Source organism: Schistocerca nitens, chromosome 8, assembly GCF_023898315.1.
Source record: "Schistocerca nitens isolate TAMUIC-IGC-003100 chromosome 8, iqSchNite1.1, whole genome shotgun sequence".
Taxonomy (NCBI): domain Eukaryota; kingdom Metazoa; phylum Arthropoda; class Insecta; order Orthoptera; family Acrididae; genus Schistocerca; species Schistocerca nitens.
Window position 1 is genome coordinate 437,180,484 of NC_064621.1, and position 17,522 is coordinate 437,198,005.

General features: G+C 42.7%; 1 protein-coding gene across 1 annotated transcript in view; it reads left to right on the forward strand.

Moving 5' to 3' along the window:
* The first annotated feature begins 3,218 nt into the window (after positions 1-3,218).
* Positions 3,219-17,522, forward strand: part of LOC126199007 (endochitinase-like) — a 74,455-nt gene continuing 60,151 nt past the window's right edge. Inside the window, exon 1 of the mRNA XM_049935687.1 lies at positions 3,219-3,286. The gene's annotated coding sequence lies outside the window, so the exon portion shown is untranslated. The remainder of the gene's footprint in view (positions 3,287-17,522) is intronic.

Sequence of the window (17,522 nt, forward strand, 5' to 3'; positions counted from 1 at the left end):
CATCACACACATCCATGCCCGAGGCAGGATTCGAACCTGCGACCGTAGCGGTCGTGCGGTTCGAGACTGTAGCGCCTTTAACCGCTCGGCCACTCCGGCCGGCAGAATATGTTTTCTTACTTAATACTTCATAAGCGTTCCTTTCTCATTGTAAACCAAGATAAATTAAAATTGTAACAACATAAAGTAATTCTTCTTAGTCTACAAGGTTATCTATTTCAGTGACTGCTTAGAAACTATGATCCAGGAACAGCAATGTGAAAATAATAGTTTTCCGTTCCCAACAGAATGTTTTATATCCATGATTCCCCTTGGCTCTCACCATTGGGGTGCATGATTACGTTGAGTTCCCATGTTAGGTGAGCTTGTCACTATAACTTCATAGACATTTTACCTTGGGCATAAGGAAATGTATAAGGACATTGGGGTAGGAGGATATGAATAGGGGAATGTGGTCAGGAGGAGGTGGATAGGGAAAGAGGAAGATGAGGAGATGGCAAGAGAGATGGTGAAGGAGGAAATGGATGGAGAGAGAGGGACAGGAGACTATGAATAAGGGAAGGTGGGAAGGACGAGATGGATAGTCAGAGGGAGCATGAGGAGATGAAAAGATGGATTGGGACAGGAGAAAATGTAGAGTGAGAGAGTGGCAGGAGGAGAATTACGGACATGTTTTATGCTCAAGAATTAAGACGGTTTTTGAAAATGAGCATATCTTCTATAAAAATCAACATGGATTCGGCAAACAGAGATCCTACGAAACTCAGCTCGCTCTGTTCCTCCGTGAGGTCCACAGCGCAGTGGACAAAGGCGCTCAGATTGATGCCGTGTTCCTTGACTTCTGTAAGGCATATGACACCTTCCCGCATAGTCGTTTAATGAAAAAAATAAGAGCTTACGGAGTATCGGAGCAGACCTGCGATTGGATTCAAGACTTTCTTGCGGACAGAAATCAACATGTCGCTCTTAACGGAACAAAATCGACAGATGTAAAGGTAATATCCGGAGTATCACAGGGAAGTGTGATAGGGGCGTTGCTGTTTACAGTATATGTAAATGATCTGGAGGAAAACGTCGGATGCTCTTTGAGGCTATTCGCAGATGATACAGTTGTCTATCCCAGAGCAGCAATGCCAGAAAACAGTAAAAATCTGCAGAACGACCTGCAGAGAACTGATGATTGGTGCAGGCTTTGGCAGTTGACCCTGAACGTAAACAAATGTAACATTTTGAGCATATATAGGAAAAGAAATCCACTACTGCACAGCTACACTATTCATGACTAATAGCTGGGGACAGCGTCTGACGTAAAATATCTACGCGTAACTATCCAGAGCGACCTTAAGTGGAATGACCATATAAAAACAGATAGTGGGAAAAGCAGACACCAGACTCAGATTCATCAGAAGAATCTTAAGGAAATGTAACTCATCCACGAAATAAGTGGCTTATAAGGTGCTTATTCGCCCAATTCTTGAGTATTGTTCATCGATCTGGGATCCCTGTCAGGTAGGACTAATAGAGGAGGTAGATAATATCCAACGATGAGCGGAGCGTTTCGTGACGGGGTCGTTTAGCTGGCGAGAGAGCATTACGGAGGTACTAAACAAACTCCACTGGCAGACGTTACAAGAGAGGCGTTGTGCATCACAGAGAGAATTACTATTGAAATTTCGGGACAGCACTTTTCAAGAGGAGTCGGACAACATATTACTTCCCCCCACTACATCTCGCACATTGACCACGAGGAGAAAATTCGAGAAATTAGAGCAAAGACAGAGGCTTACCGACAATCATTCTTCCCACACGCTATTCGCGAGTGGAAGAGGGTTGGGGAATCAGATAGTGGTACCGAAAGTACCCTCCGCCACACACCATTAGGTGGCTTGCGGAGTATGATGTAGATGTATATGAGAGGAGAAAGAGAGCAGGGGAGGAGAAGGTGAAACAAGGAGAGTTGGAAGAGGAGATGGACAGACGGAGGTGAGAAGATGAGGTGGACAGTGAGATGAGGGGAAGAAGATGAGGACACAGAGGGGGGGAGAGGGGAGATGTGTGCAATATATGTGTCGAATATGTATGGGAGCGAAACCGCATGGAACAGGCTAATATAAAAAAATTCGTAACAATTGTTGATGTGAACGGACAAGGGCCACTAAAAGACTATGTTGATAGGGATATTCTAGGCGCTTCAGTCTGGAACCTCGCTGCTGCTACGGTCACAGGTTCGAATCCTGCCTCGGGCATGTGTGTGATGTCGTTAGGTTAGTTAGGTTCAAGTAGTTCTAAGGCTAGGGGACTGATGACTTCAGATGTTGACTCCCATAGTGCTTAGAGCCATTTGAAGCATTTGTAAGAGATGTAATCAGTATTCATTGCTGTTGCTGATTGGCCAGGTTGGCGAGGGCATTGCAAAATGATGGAGTTGAACAAGCAGAGGTGGAAAAGTGTGTTTTTAATGTTGTGTGTGTCCGAAATTATGACTAAAAGAAGAATTGGCCGAAATTTATTTCGGAAAATCACAAGTTCTCAGTGTAGTATTCCAATAAGGAATAACTGTGATCAAGAATCACCCAGAACATCGATTCTTTAAGAACTAAACACGTTTCGTTACCAGATCTTGCATAAATTGGAAAAAAATTCAGTGTTTTAGAGTAAACTGCATGTATATCTAAATTCTGTATCAATGTTCGTCAGCATTAGAAGAGAAGTGTTACATAACGTAACTACACTGGCAAAGGAAACAAGAAGCAGTACCGCCAAATTGAAATTCTATCACGACTGCTACCTGAAACGCGTCATACCATCACCATACTGCGACTCTGGATCGATCCAAGACGAATACCACGAGTTTTTAGCTGCCCTCGACGCAGAAAGGAATTTGCTTGCATTTGTTGACACGCTTGACAACAATGTATATAGACATTTGCAATTTGTTCTTGAAATTGTTGCCGAAAAAATTAAAATATAAGCGATCATTTTGGGTTTGTGATTGTTTGTTTATTTTACTTATTCAGAAATTATACAGCGAACAATTTCACTAGGCCACCAATCACAAAAATGCAGTACACAAACTGGTTTCGGGGATGGTGCCCGCTTAGTGCTCCGTAAAGTAGGGAGGATTTGAATTCTGAAAGTGGGCCGGCACACTGTCCGCCGAGCCTCCCTCCCCCGGCGTCGTCACGTGACCAGAGGCGGCGGCAGTGAGTAGCGGCGGGTTGACGCAGGTCGGCGCAGTCGCGGCGCGGACAGCGGACGCGGCCCAGCGCGCAACCGGCACACGCAGGTGAGTGTCCTGAAGACGCACCGCGCACAGAGTCCGAAACGCCACTTCCACGACGTTACGTTTTTAGTGTTAGGTGGACAAGCAGCTCCATCGTCAGTTTACTGCACAGGGTATCACGTCCTATTACAACAATTACGACACGATTTCGTCAAGTCAGGCGCATATTTCTTAAAATTTACTGACACCAATTGAAAAGGGCCAATCGAAAGCTGCTGTTGTGAAGCGAATACATCAAAGGACTTACTTCCATGTTCATCTGATTTTAGTCATGAAATGACCAAATCAAATAATTAAAGCAGTCTTAGAGCGAGAAGTTAGGAGAAAGAAGACGATAATTATAACTTGATGCGAGAATCTTGAGAGGTTTTGTCATATTTCGTACAAAGGAGATTGTAACTAATAGCTGCAAGTTGTATCTGTTTATTCGTTTTACTTCTACCAGCCACTTTGACACTGTAATTTGAAGATTGAATTTATTGAAGATCAGTTGTCATACAGCAAATTCAATTCTGAAACAGACGATAAGCACGTATTAGTATAAATTATCATTATACTAATTTCAAAGTGGTTTATGGAATAAAATGTGATACATGTCATTGGTATATCATTAACGTATACCTTAGCAGGAGAAAGAGCTTACGAATGCTATCTGCCTGTCTCTCTCTCTCTCTCTCTCTCTCTATTACACACACACACACACACACATACACACGCACACACACACATACATACATACATGCAATCTATCGCATTATGCAAACAAATATTACACTGAGTACTAACACCCTCGTATTGATCGCGCCGCGCGGGATTATCCGAGCGGTCTTAGGCGCTGCAGTCATGCACTGTGCGGCTGGTCCCGGCGGACGTTCGAGTCCTCCCTCGGGCATGGGTGTGTGTGTTTGTCCTTAGGATAATTTAGATTAAGTAGGGTGTAAGCTTAGTGACTGACGACCTTAGCAGTTAAGTCCTATAGGATTTCACACACACCACCTTCGTATCGATAACATTGGAACGTATGACGATGGCATTTCAGCAATGGAATATATTTTTAATAAACGTACATTTACATCAGTTCTCAGCACATCACAATGAAATGAATGTATCTTATAGTAGAAAGTATGGAACGCTAAAAGGGTGACTGCTTAAATGCTGTAATGCTGGTCTCTGTAATTACACGAAACTCACATAAATATGTAGGCCTCTGTGGCTGGAATCAATCTCATTCAAATGCTTCTAGTTGTACCATCTCACCACTTTTTAAGATACTTAAGATACTAACCAAGCAGGGAATACACCCTAAGGAAAGCGTCTGCAACAGGTCCGAGACGTTGGTTATTTTAGTATTTGTCCCACTTTAAGTGTTTTAGTAGGTAACACGACAGTACACCCAAGCTGATTTTAACATTTCAACCTTATCTTTGCGGTACATACGGCAACGAAACTTGGTGGGGGGCTGTAATATATGCCTAAAGTCCCTCCTTAACGCTTTAGTCATCGTGTTTGGGGCAACTGGGCGCCTTCTTTTCACACATATTCCGACGCTCATTGCAGTTTAACTACAAACGCAATAAATTAAGTGTGATGTGTCATTCGACCTGCTTTAACTATTCGTAAAAAGTAGATTAAGAGATAATAAAATTAGGAGAGATACAAACAGTTTTATTGAAACACGTAAAATCCTTGTACACGCTGTTTATACACATAATTTGCCTGATTGTGGTATATTTCGAAACACTCAGACATAAAAATATCTGTATTACGATTTGGACATCATCAGAATGTTTCTTTTCCGCATGTTTTTTCCTTTTGGCTCTTACTGACATCGTTGCGCACTTTGTAGGCATTTTTGGGCGCGATTTTTTCTCACCAAGTGGTATCTTTTCGGCAAAATGTCTCTCACCTAGTCTGCCCAGTCCAGTAATTTTAGAAGAAAGCATCTCTCGACGTGCCGCGAAAGAATTTCCTGGGAGAGAGCGCACTTCTTTCAGCCATACCCCACCCCATGTCTCCTTGTGTAGCATGAATGCATTCGTGGTGCCCAGCACAAATGGGAGAACACTTTTGCCCTCAATCTGAACTGAGGTCTCTTGAAAGGATAACAAGGAATCATTTGGTCTGATTTATCCACTCAACTCATAACATCAAAACACGAGGCGCTATTTTCGAATACAGATAGATCAGAATGCTACCAGGAATCCTTCATCGTGCAGTCTACGTGCTTACCGATAGAGGGAAGAAAGCGGTAAGGGAGCTACGAAGTTTGACGAACGGTACGAGCAAGACTTGAGTGCCGTCCGTTTCACGAATCCTCCTTGGGTTCCTCGCTAAAGTACCTACTAATACTAGTTCTTATGGGGTAGTTGAGAACTATTTTCAAGTGTCTGCAAGTAAAGGTATTCCGACATTCCCCTAAATCTCTCTAGTGAGATAAATAAACTTGTGACCATTCTTGCTGTCCCACTTTTGTTTATGTTAATTATAATAACACCACACACTTGAGCAGTGTTCTAGGATCGGTGGCAGGAGTGGATAGTAAGCCGACTTGCTTTTTCTTGTATCCTTCCAATGGACGGTCAGCCACCTGCTTTCTTTACGATTGAGCCTGTGTGTTGAAAACGTATGTGTAAAAGTACAGTCATGTAACACATTAACTTCAACCAAAAACGAAGAAATGTTTTACTAAGCGAAGATGAAAGTGAAACTGGATTACAAATCGTGTTTCGAAGAAAGCGGGAACGATCGGATGTGAGTGATGGCGCTTAATTTGTCAGAACCTATGAGAGGAAACCACTGAAAGAAGTCGATATCTTGTGCGTCTCCATCAAGTCACTCCGGAGTCGCCTTATTGCACACATCTGGACAACAAGGATTCAGAACGTTCTACTGTTCACTTAAGCGGCTTTTTAGACATATAAACAATAATAAAATTTGAATCCCAAAGCATCCAAAACATATCTTACGACCACGGTATTAATACGAACACAACATGAATACAAATATCTGGGTGAATCAGTACGTGGGGATATGAAATGATCACATAGCCTCAATCGTACGTAACGTAGGTCGTAGGGTTCCGTTCATTGGTAGGGTACTGGGAAAATATGCTCTACAAAGCAGATTACTTAGGAAACATCCGTGCGATCCATTCCAAAATATTGACCAAGTGTGTAGGACACGTACCGAATAAGACTAACATCGGATGCTGTTACCGACAGAGCTATCCGTACGCTTGTTTAAGAAACGTAATTCATTTCTTTAGCTACTAAAACAGAAGCGAAATATTTGATTGATAGTCGCCTGCGCGGGTACAGTATTCTGAACAACAACAGGTGAACAAAGATTTATTTTTTTCCTTTTTTTTGCCAAGAGACTCTGTGGTTAGTAATTTGCTGTGCGTCAAGGTTACATTGTATTACACAACACGAGTTTAAATTCAATCCTTTCCTGATTTAAATTACGTCGATCTCAAATGGCTTACACGAGCTTATACCGTAACTTTTTGTTGTTGTTATAGTCTTCAGTCTGAAGATTGGTTTTGTGCATCTCTTCATGCTAGCTTATCCTGTGAAAGTTTCTTTACCTACGCATGGCTAATGCACACTATATCAATCTGAGCCAGCTTACTGTAGTCACGCTTTGGTCTCCCTCTACAATTTTTAATGGCACTCCCCAAACACACACTCACAGACTTCACTCTGTTACCAAATTAACCTATTCCTTGATGCCCCATGATGTTCGCGAAAGGCAAGCGTCGTTCATTCAAAATCAGATGCTATTCCGGGTTTTATTCAAGGAGATCACAAGTAGTAATTCCTGTCTGAATTTAATATATACAGTTGTTGTTGTTGTTGTTGTTGTGGTCTTCAGTCCAGAGACTGGTTTGATGCAGCCCTCCATGCTACTCTATCCTGGGCAAGCCTCTTCATCTCTGAATAACTACTGCAACCTACATCCTTCTGAATCTGCTTAGTGTATTCATCTCTTGGTCTCCCTCTACGATTTTTATCCTCCATGCTTCCCTCCAGTACTAAATTGGTGATCCCTTGATGCCTCAACGCGTCCTTCTTCTAGTCAAGTTGTGCCACAAACTCCTCTTCTTCGCAATTCTATTCAGTACCTCCTCATTAGTTACGTGATCTACTCGTCTAATCTTCAGCCTTCTTCACCACATTTCGAAAGCTTCTATTCTCTTCTTGTCTACATTGTTGATCGTCCATGTTTCACTTCCAAGCATGGCTACATTACATACAAATACTTTCATAAAAGACTTCCTGACTCTTAAATCTATACTCGATATTAACAAATTTCGCTTCTTCAGAAACGCTTTCCTTGCCATAGCCTGTCTACATTTTATATCCTCTCTACTTCGACCATCATCAGTTATTTTCCTCCCCAAATAGAAAAACTCATCTACTACTTTAAGGGGAGATATAATCAATTTTAGTCCAAAAAATCGATTTTTCAAAAATATTAATTTCTTGATCTACATAGTTTAATCTATGTTGTGTATGAATTTTATCGTGACAGCCTTTAAATTGTTAAACTGATTAACTCTGCGCTGGCGGCCACTCCCACCTCTTCCGACATTTTGGAAACTGCCTGATTCAGCGGAATTTTTGTCAGTGTAAAGGCTATTTTCTTCCAATATCTTTGGCTGACATCTGTATCTCTGGCTGACATCTATATCTTTGCCTGAAAACTTTCTTGCATGTGGTTTATTTACGTTTTGACAGTACTAACAGATATTAGTGGGTGGAAGGTTGAATTCGCAAACCTTTACGTGGAAGTCAAGATTTATTCATAATGGGTGGTGGAAAAACTGTGTTTAGGAAACAGAGGTTTCATGGAAATCGGTTTACTAACGAAAAAAAGGAAGCAGCTCGAAATGAACACAAGCTCTCAGCTTCAGCATCGAAACTTGGGACGGGGGAATTGTACAGGTGGTGCCCAAATAGCAAAACTCATCAACTACTTTAAGTGTCTCATTTCCTAATCTAATTCCCTCAGTATCACCTGATTTAATTCGACTACATTCCATTATCCTCGGTTTGCTTTTGTTGATGTTCTTCTTATATCTACCTTATAAATGGTTTACTACAGCCACATTTCGAAACTTTCTGGCTGATATATACTATCTGATCAAAATTATCCGAACATTCCTATGTAATGCGGAGTCCGGTGCTAGACGTCACGAGAGGCAGCCCTTCCAGTATAGAAGACGGCAGGGAGCAATGTATCGCCATTAGAGAAGCAGTAACACCGGAATTTGTCGATCAGGAGAGTTCAGCGACTTCGGAAATGGACTAGTCATTGGATGTCTGTCACCTGAGTAAAGCCGGCCGAAGTGGCCGTGCGGTTCTGGACGCTACAGTCTGGAGCCGAGCGACCGCTACGGTCGCAGGTTCGAATCCTGCCTCGGGCATGGATGTGTGTGATGTCCTTAGGTTAGTTATGTTTAATTAGTTCTAAGTTCTAGGCGACTGATGACCTCAGAAGTTAAGTCGCATAGTGCTCAGAGCCATTTGAACCATTTTCACCTGAGTAAGAAATGCGTTAGGGAAATTTCAACCCTTCTAAATCTGTCCAAGTCAACTGTTGGTGATTGTCAACTGTAACCTCGAAGTAACAAGCACAGGGAAACGAAGACCAGGCGGACTTCATGTATTGACGGACACGGTCCGTCGAGCATTGCAGACGTACAGGATTCGTATCAATTGGATTACGATGAGGAATAATTCTATTTATTGCACCAGAAGTATATTGTAAAAAATCGCATCATATTAGCGGAAGGATCAGTCGTAAATTCAAAACTTCTACCAGCAGTACGTTTAGCACACTGCCTATGGGTAGGGAGTTAAAAAGAGTGAGGTACAATGATTGAGTAGCTCATAAGCCACAGATGTCTGGCGACGCTTGATGGAATGGTGAATCACACTGTACCCTGTGTCAATTCGATGGGAGGCCCTGCGTTTGTCCAATATCAAGAATGGTCCCCGTTATCAAGTGTAGTGCCAACACTGAAGTACAGAGGGGTAGTGTTACGGTATGAGGGTGTTTTTCGTGATTAGAGTGTAGTCCCCATATTGTGATCAAGAGAATGCTTAATGAGGAAGGATAAGTACACACTCTAAGGCATTGTGCTGCGGACAGCAGAGGTGCAGTCCTGTATGTTTCAGCATGGCCGTACACCCTGTCATAAAACAGCATCTTCTAAAGAATGGTCTGTGGAGAGTAACATTTCTGAAATGGACTGGCCTGCCGAGAGTCCCGACTTGAACCCAGTGGAACACCTCTGGGATGTGACTTCACAGCAGACTTCAGCGTCCAACACTACTACCCTCTTTGGTTTCGGCTCTTGAGGAAGAATGGACTGCAACCCCTCGACAGACATTCAGACACCTCACTGAAAGTGTCTCCAGCAGAGTTCAAGCCGTCATGAAGACGAAGGCAGGGCATACCGCACGTTAATATCTTCTAATAGCAGTAGGTGGGGGTTGGGTTGGGTTGTTTGGGGAAAGAGACCAAACAGCGAGGTCATCGGTCTCATCGGATTAGGGAAGGATGGGGAAGGAAGTCGACCGTGCCCTTTCAAAGGTACCATCCCGGAATTTGTCTGGAGAGTTTTAGGGAAATCACGGAAAACCTAAATCAGGGTGTCTGGACGCGGGAGCAGTAGGCGTCCAGATACATTTTATGAGATCGTCGGCAGAATGCATTCAATCTACGCCCCGTAGAAATGACATACAGTAGCTGTAGCACCTCTGAAACAAATTCAATTTTATAGAAAGGGGATGCGTACTTTTTCCGTACTCGACTGCCGACTAAATTGCTTGAGCATGTGAAATCCTGTTGTGTAATTGTGAATCCTTGGTCGCATGCTGGTTCTGTTTTTATTAACATTTATTTATGACAGAACCGCTATCGGCGGCTACGTTAGGCGCCTCTGCGTAGCAGTATCATCACTTCTACTCGTGCTCGTCCATCGTGTAATTAGACACTTCACTTAAATAAAAGATCGAATGTATTGTCTTCAGTGCCCGCTATATTTATGAAAAGTAATTTCCTTCTTTTACATAACTATTATTTTAAACTAATGAGACAACGTCAAATATTTTTGTTGTGGCCTTGAGCTCAAACAATTGAAGTAGCTCTTCGTGCTTGTACGTCCTGTGGAAGCCTCTTCATATCTTGAACGCCTGTGCATCTCGACGTAACTGTTGCAACCTACATCCGCTTCAACCTGTTTTCTGTAGTCAAACCTTGGGCTTCCTCAACAATTTTTACTCCCCCTCCCTCTCACTCACACACACTTGCTCTAGTAACAAACTGACTTTTCCTTGATGTCACAAGACCTGCCCAATCAACACATACTTTCTTTGAGTCAAGTTCTACCATACATTTCTATTCTCCCTAATTCGACTCGGTATCACTTCACTGGTTATCCGATTTACGCATCACCTTTCTTCTGTTACACCCTGGTTATCCGATATATCCATTAGCTTTCTTCTGTAACACCACATTTCAAAGGGTTATCGTCTCCCCGTGTGTGCGCTGTTCACACTCCACTCTTCTCTACCACAAAGTATGGATACTCAAACACTTTCAGAAAAGGCTTCCTAGCACCTAAATTTTTATTACAGTCTAATAAATTTCTTAAGCAGAACTTTTATCGCTGCAGCCAGCCTACACTTTACACCCTGCTCTACTTTTTCATCGTCAACTATTTTTCTGCCTAAGTAGCTACTCCTTTTAGTGTCTTTTTGCTGGTCTAATTTCCCAATCATGCCCGATTTAATTCGATTACACTCCATCACGGGTGTTTTATTTTTGTTGGTGTTAGTCTTACAACTTCTTTTCAACACACTATCAATTCTCTGTCAAGGATGACATTCACTATGTGTTCTTGCCTCAGTGTAGATGAGGAACATCTTTTCCAACGTTATTTACAAAAATTGTAACTCCCTTGTTGACGATAGTTGAAGTCTGATGATGGCCCTGCGAGCCGAAAACCGGCTAACTACATAAATATATCCGTATAACATACACAATATTGTGCTTTTCGTTTATAACTATCCATTCATTTCAACTGGTCTTCCACGTTCTCTGCCGTCTGTTTCAGAAATACAGTGTCATTCGCAAATGTTAAACTTCATTTCTTGTTGCTATGTCGTGGTTAGGAGGGATAACTTTTGGAACATGTCACACGGTGTAACGATGGAAGGTATGAGACCGGCATTCCTGTGTGTAGGCTATGGGGTCGATGCATATGTTCCTGTGTAATTAATATCCTTCAATTCTTGCACAACGAATATTTTCATAAATAAAGCTTTCAGGCCTTTGCTTCGTAAAACAGATAAGGATAACCTCACCTATTGCATAGCCAAGAGGTGGGGGAAAACCAAGTTTGGATTTCGTATGCGTTAAGGAACCCATCAATAGCTACGGAACGCAGTAATTTGTCGCCAGATAGCTCGATCAGTCTGCAGATCGCATTTGAATGCGCAAATAACAGGTAGCAACCATAGATCACCGGTCGTTCTCAGTTCCCAAATAATCCACAGAATCGCTCGCAGCGAATTACCTGTGTATCTCAGTATTGCTGTCCGCCTGCGACAAGTTTGTCTGGCTATTATGCTTGTTTTTGCAGTTTTGCTTCGTTACGCTATGGTCTTTCCGTTAAAATTTGTAGAGTTATTCAGGGAGCACGAACCACTTCGAAAAGTGAAGCCAGAAAATTGTCACATACCTTAAGGACAGACAAAATGCAAAATTCATTTATGCTATTAGATTTTTCAGTGATCAGAATTTTGAGACTTGAGCTGCAGAACTTGAAATTAATGAAAAGTTAATAGTAACAGTGACAACACATAGGATTCTGTTGATGATTTTAAGTTATTCGTGAAACAACTGAATGCATTAATAAACTACTTTAGTAGGATGGGTAATATTAAGTGAGGATTTTAATTTCAATGTTTTATAATATACCTTTTCTAGGCTATACTTCAGTCACTTTCTATTCTACATTACGTAATTCTCCTGTCATATAATTTACAACAGGAGTTATGGGAACCAGCAGCACTGCCGTTGGTAAGATTGTTAAAGACACAGCGAGATAGTAATGCAGTAGTAAAACTACAACGTGCATAAATGAAAAAAGGAATCGAGCGCTTCAAGATGTGTTTCCGATATATAGACCAGTTTTACCGGAAAATATTATACATTCTGTAACATAAACTGTTGTCCTAAGAAATTAACATGCGTAGGTAGATTAAATGCCCTTACGCTCCAGGTTTACAAAAAGAATCAGAATATGATGCAATCCAAGGGAAAACTTTAGTTAACATTAAGTGACATCGCAAATTATATTATGAAATTATATGCAAAGTTATCAGAGCGCAAAAATCTGCATTTTCAAGAATTGATAAGCTTCTCTAGCAACAAAAACAAGGAATCATAAAACTGAAAAAAAAAGATTAAATATAAAGAATGAACTGATCTAAAATAGCCCCATAATTGCAGACACTTTCAATAATCTTTTCGGTAGGCTTAAGTACCAGATACTTTCGGTCCGAACAGTTCCTACTGCTCCCAAAACAACGTTCAAAACCAAGTTTAATAAAATATAACGCCATTTTTACGAGTATAAGTCGGCTTACGTTGGAGAACTACCACCGCTGCTAAACATTGCAATTCTTCCATAACAGAAATTTACGACACTCTCATGTTCGAAATACTGGTTTGTGAGTGGCTCGTATGTGATGGGCACAAAGGAATCGACCGACTGCAGAAGATAATTGCTGACGAAGTTACCAGCGATATATTACTGCTGTGTGTGTGCGTGGGGGGGGATCCTTTAAAAGACGTTAAGACCGAAGTTACCTGTACTTGGGACGTCTGCTTCATTGAAGCCGACAGGAAGGACTTTCTCCAGAGGGCCTCGTGCGGGTGTCGTCTGCTCCTTAAACAGCGACACAAAGGATCGTTAACACCCACCGGCGACAACACGTGGCCCCGCGCATCCTTCTTCTGTCACCGAACTGTGAGGCAACGGCGGTGAAAGTTGTTTGGAGACGCTCCTGCTCCGATGCAGATGGCACTGGCGTCCCGAATACGGGAAAAAAGAGCAAATACTTTACATAAAATAAGGTGTCGAGGCCGGCCGGGACACAGGGACGAAGCCTCGTTGCGTAACGAACGTTTTGAGAAGGGAGGTGCTTTGTTGGTGACTCCATCGTGGGAAGATATTCAGGCTTGACTACCCAACTCACCCCACAAGAGTGGAATGCTAACATACTGAAATAGCTACCAGTGCAGGGCATTACAGTGCCACAGTAACCACACCCACCAGAAAGTTAGTCATCCGCAGCAGACATCACGCTGATGCCAGGTAATACCGTCCCTGACCTTGGTAGTGCCCCCAACCAGTCGAGAAAGAGAGTTCCCAGCTTTCTTCAGATACGCCATAGAAATGGCGATTATCACTGAAACAACCGGTTTTCGCTTACACCATTTCTTATCGTCTTCAGTTTATTCTTCACTTTCAACATTTCGTTGACATGGAACAGCAGTTTTATTTAAATTCCTTAAAGCGTTTATTAATCGTTGTATCAATAGTTGTAGTATTCATTAGGCGACTAGTTTCGAACCTTACGGGTTGATTTTCAGGCCTGGTTTTTTTCCTTTATTATTATTTTAATACCTGTACATCAGGTTGGCTGGCAGAAACATACTACGCTGCTCTTCAGCCTCAGTGTGGACAATGAGAAAACATAAAGAAGACACATAATAGACTGAACATATTGATGGTCAAAAAACAGTAGACACAGAATACAAAGAACACGGAGCCGTTCACACTCGACGAAAAAACACACTGAAACACGTTGGCACGGTGCACAAACACTGACGACTTCGACGGCACGGTGAACGGAGGAGCGTGACGGCGAACACTAAACACAAACACGATGGTACACACACGAGAAACCGATGGCGATGATCTCCGGCGCGCGAATGTCCACGTAGCGTGTGCTTGCGGCCTGGTCTACTAAGGCTACAAAAACAAGACATAGTTGTCAGTAAACGGTGAATACAGATGAGGTATTACAATAAAAAGTTCAAATGTAACGGAAATTAGTTATTTGAATACAAATATACCTGCACCGACAGTTCCTGATCTTGCTAATAAACACTGAGTGGTAACACATGCTCCATAAATGTTTGCAGAATTAATGCCACAATCCACAGATGCCTGTTACGAAGTCAAAATCAAACTGGAGGTTAACGTAGCCAGCAGCAGCAGGAAACTTTCGATGGCGCTAGCGTCGCGTCTTACGTACAAGCGCACGTCCTCAAACAACGGGCGTGTCGCGTTTTAAAATGGGGATGCGTCTAAGCACCTTTGTTAAACCTTACATCAGTGCAGTGAATGACAACAACATATATAGAGGTATTACACAAATGCAAATTCTAGTGTGACGTGTACCCGTCACATATTTGAACAGAAGACAATGATTTCATGTTCAAGTGCGCGTCCATGGCCAAAGGACGCATCGAATTAAAATAGGGAACATTGAATACAAAGTACACTGGAACAAATCACATTTGTTGCTCCATTACAAATTTTGCGTTGTACGTACAAATGGTTGTCTTTCAAATACCTACATACATATAGTTGTTGTTGTTGTTGTTGTTGTTGTGGTCTTCAGTCCTGAGCCGGCCAGGTTGGCCGAGCGGTTCTAGGCGCACCAGTCTGGAACCGCACGACCGCTACGGTCGCAGGTTCGAATCCTGCCTCGGGTATGGGTGTGTGTGATGTCCTTAGGTTAGTAAGGTTTAAGTAGTTCTAAGTTCTAGGGGACTGATGACCTCAGAAGTTAAGTCCCATAGTGCTCAGAGCCATTTGTACCATTTTTCAGTCCTGAGAGTGGTTTGATGCAGCTCTCCACGCTACACTATCCTGTGCAAGCCTCTTCATCTCCCAGTACTTACTGCAACCTACATCCTTCTGAATCTGCTTAGTGTATTCATCTCTTGGTCTCCCTCTACGATTTTTACCCTCCACACTGCCCTCCAGTGCTAAATTTGTGATCCCCTGATGCCTCAGAAGATGTCCTACCAACCGGTCCCTTCTTCTTGTCAAGTTGTGCCACAAACTCCTTTTCTCCCCGATTCTATTCAATACCTCCTAATTAGTTATGTGATCTACCCATCTAATCTATAGTTAGCATACATAAATATTTAAAAACAATACATATCGTTTGTTTAGCCAATAAGTTCTGTAAAAAGAAACAGTTACATAGTCCTACTAAAACAGCGTGTTATAGCACCGAATCATTACTACATCGCGTCATGCGCGACCGCCTTGAAATCGCCTTCTCCAATACTCAAAGTCCGTATCTGTTCATGCGAGTCCTACTGTGAACTACAGATGACGAATACTGAAATACGGATACTGAAGCATTTTACGAAATTACAAACAATTTTCCTTTACTCGTCATGCATGCCGCATGAAGAACCTCTTTCATATAATGCCACTACGATTACGCCACCCTGCAGATGTACCCATCACACCAAACTTGCTAATCCAGTTGCAGATGCACTTAAAATGGTTCAAATGGCTCTGAGCACTATGGGACTTAACATCTATGGTCATCAGTCCCCTAGAACTTAGAACTGCTTAAACCTAACTAACCTAAGGACATCACACAACACCCAGTCATCACGAGGCAGAGAAAATCCCTGACGCCGCCGGGAATCGAACCCGGGAAAACGGGCGCGGGGAGTGAGAACGCTACCGCACGACCAGATGCACTTAAACGCTCCCCTACGAAACATTGTTTCAAATTCAAACATCCTGATTTAACATGTTAGCTGGCTTCATATGCACCTCTAACTACGGATTACACTCAAATGATGTGACATACACTACAAAGCGCTCTCGTGTGAAAAATTGTGCTGCGTGTCATACAGTGCGCAGTACTATACTATTTATTCTCTGTGAGAACATCATACCTATTTTGGGCACCTAATGTAGTAACAAAAATTGAAACAGCCACTATACACTGAAGAGCCAAATAAAAACTGGTACACCTGCCTAACATCGTGTAGGACCCTCGCGAACACGCAGAAGTGCAGCAACACGACGTGAGATGGTCTTGACTAATTTCTGAAGTAGCGCTGGAGGGAAATGACACCATGAATGCTGCAGGGATGTCCATAAATCCGTAAGAGTGCGAGCGAGTGGAGATCTCTTCTGAACAGCTCGCTGCAAAGCATCCGAGATATGCTCAATAATGTTCATGTCTGTGGAGTTTGGTGGCCGGCGGAAGTACTTAAACTCAGAAGAGTGTTCCCGGAGCCATTCTGTATCAATTCTGGAAGTGTGCCGTGTCGCATTGTCCTGCTTGAATTGCCCAAGTCCGTCGGAATGCACAATGAATGAATGGATGAAGGTGATCACACAGGATGCTTACGTACGTGTCACATGTCGGAGTCACATCTAGACGTATCAGGGGTCCCATATGACTCCAACTGCAAACACGGCACACAGTACAGAACCTCCTCCATCTTGAACGTGCATGGTCCATGGATTAATGAGGTTGTTTCCATATCTGTACACGCCCATCCGCTCGATACAATTTGAGACGAGACTCATCCGACCAGGCAACATGTTTCCAGTCATCAACAGTCCAATGTCGGTGTTGAGAGGCCCAGGCGATGCGTAAAGCAAAGTGTCGTGCAGTCATCAAGGGCACACGAGTGGGGCTTCGGCTCCGAAAGCCCATATCGATGATTTTTCGTTGAATGGTTCACACGCGGACACTTGTTGATGGTCCAACATTGAAATCGGCAGCAATTTGCGGAAGGATGGCACTTCTGTCATTTTGAACGATTCTCTTCTGCCGTCGTTGGTCCCGTTCTTGCAGGATCTTTTTCCGGCCTTAGTGATGTCGGAGATTTGATGCTTTACCGGATTCCTGATATTCACGATACACTCGTGAAATTGTCGTACGGGAAAATCCCCAATTCATCGCTATCTCGGAGATACCGTGTCCCACCGCTCGTGCACCGACTATAACACCATGTTCAAACACTCTTAAATCTTGATAACGTGCTATTGTAGCAGCAGTAACCGATGTAACAACTGCGTCAGACACTTGTTGTCTTATATTGGTGTTGCCGATCTCAGGGCCGTATTCTGCCTATTTCTCTGTATCTGAATACGCATGCCTATAAC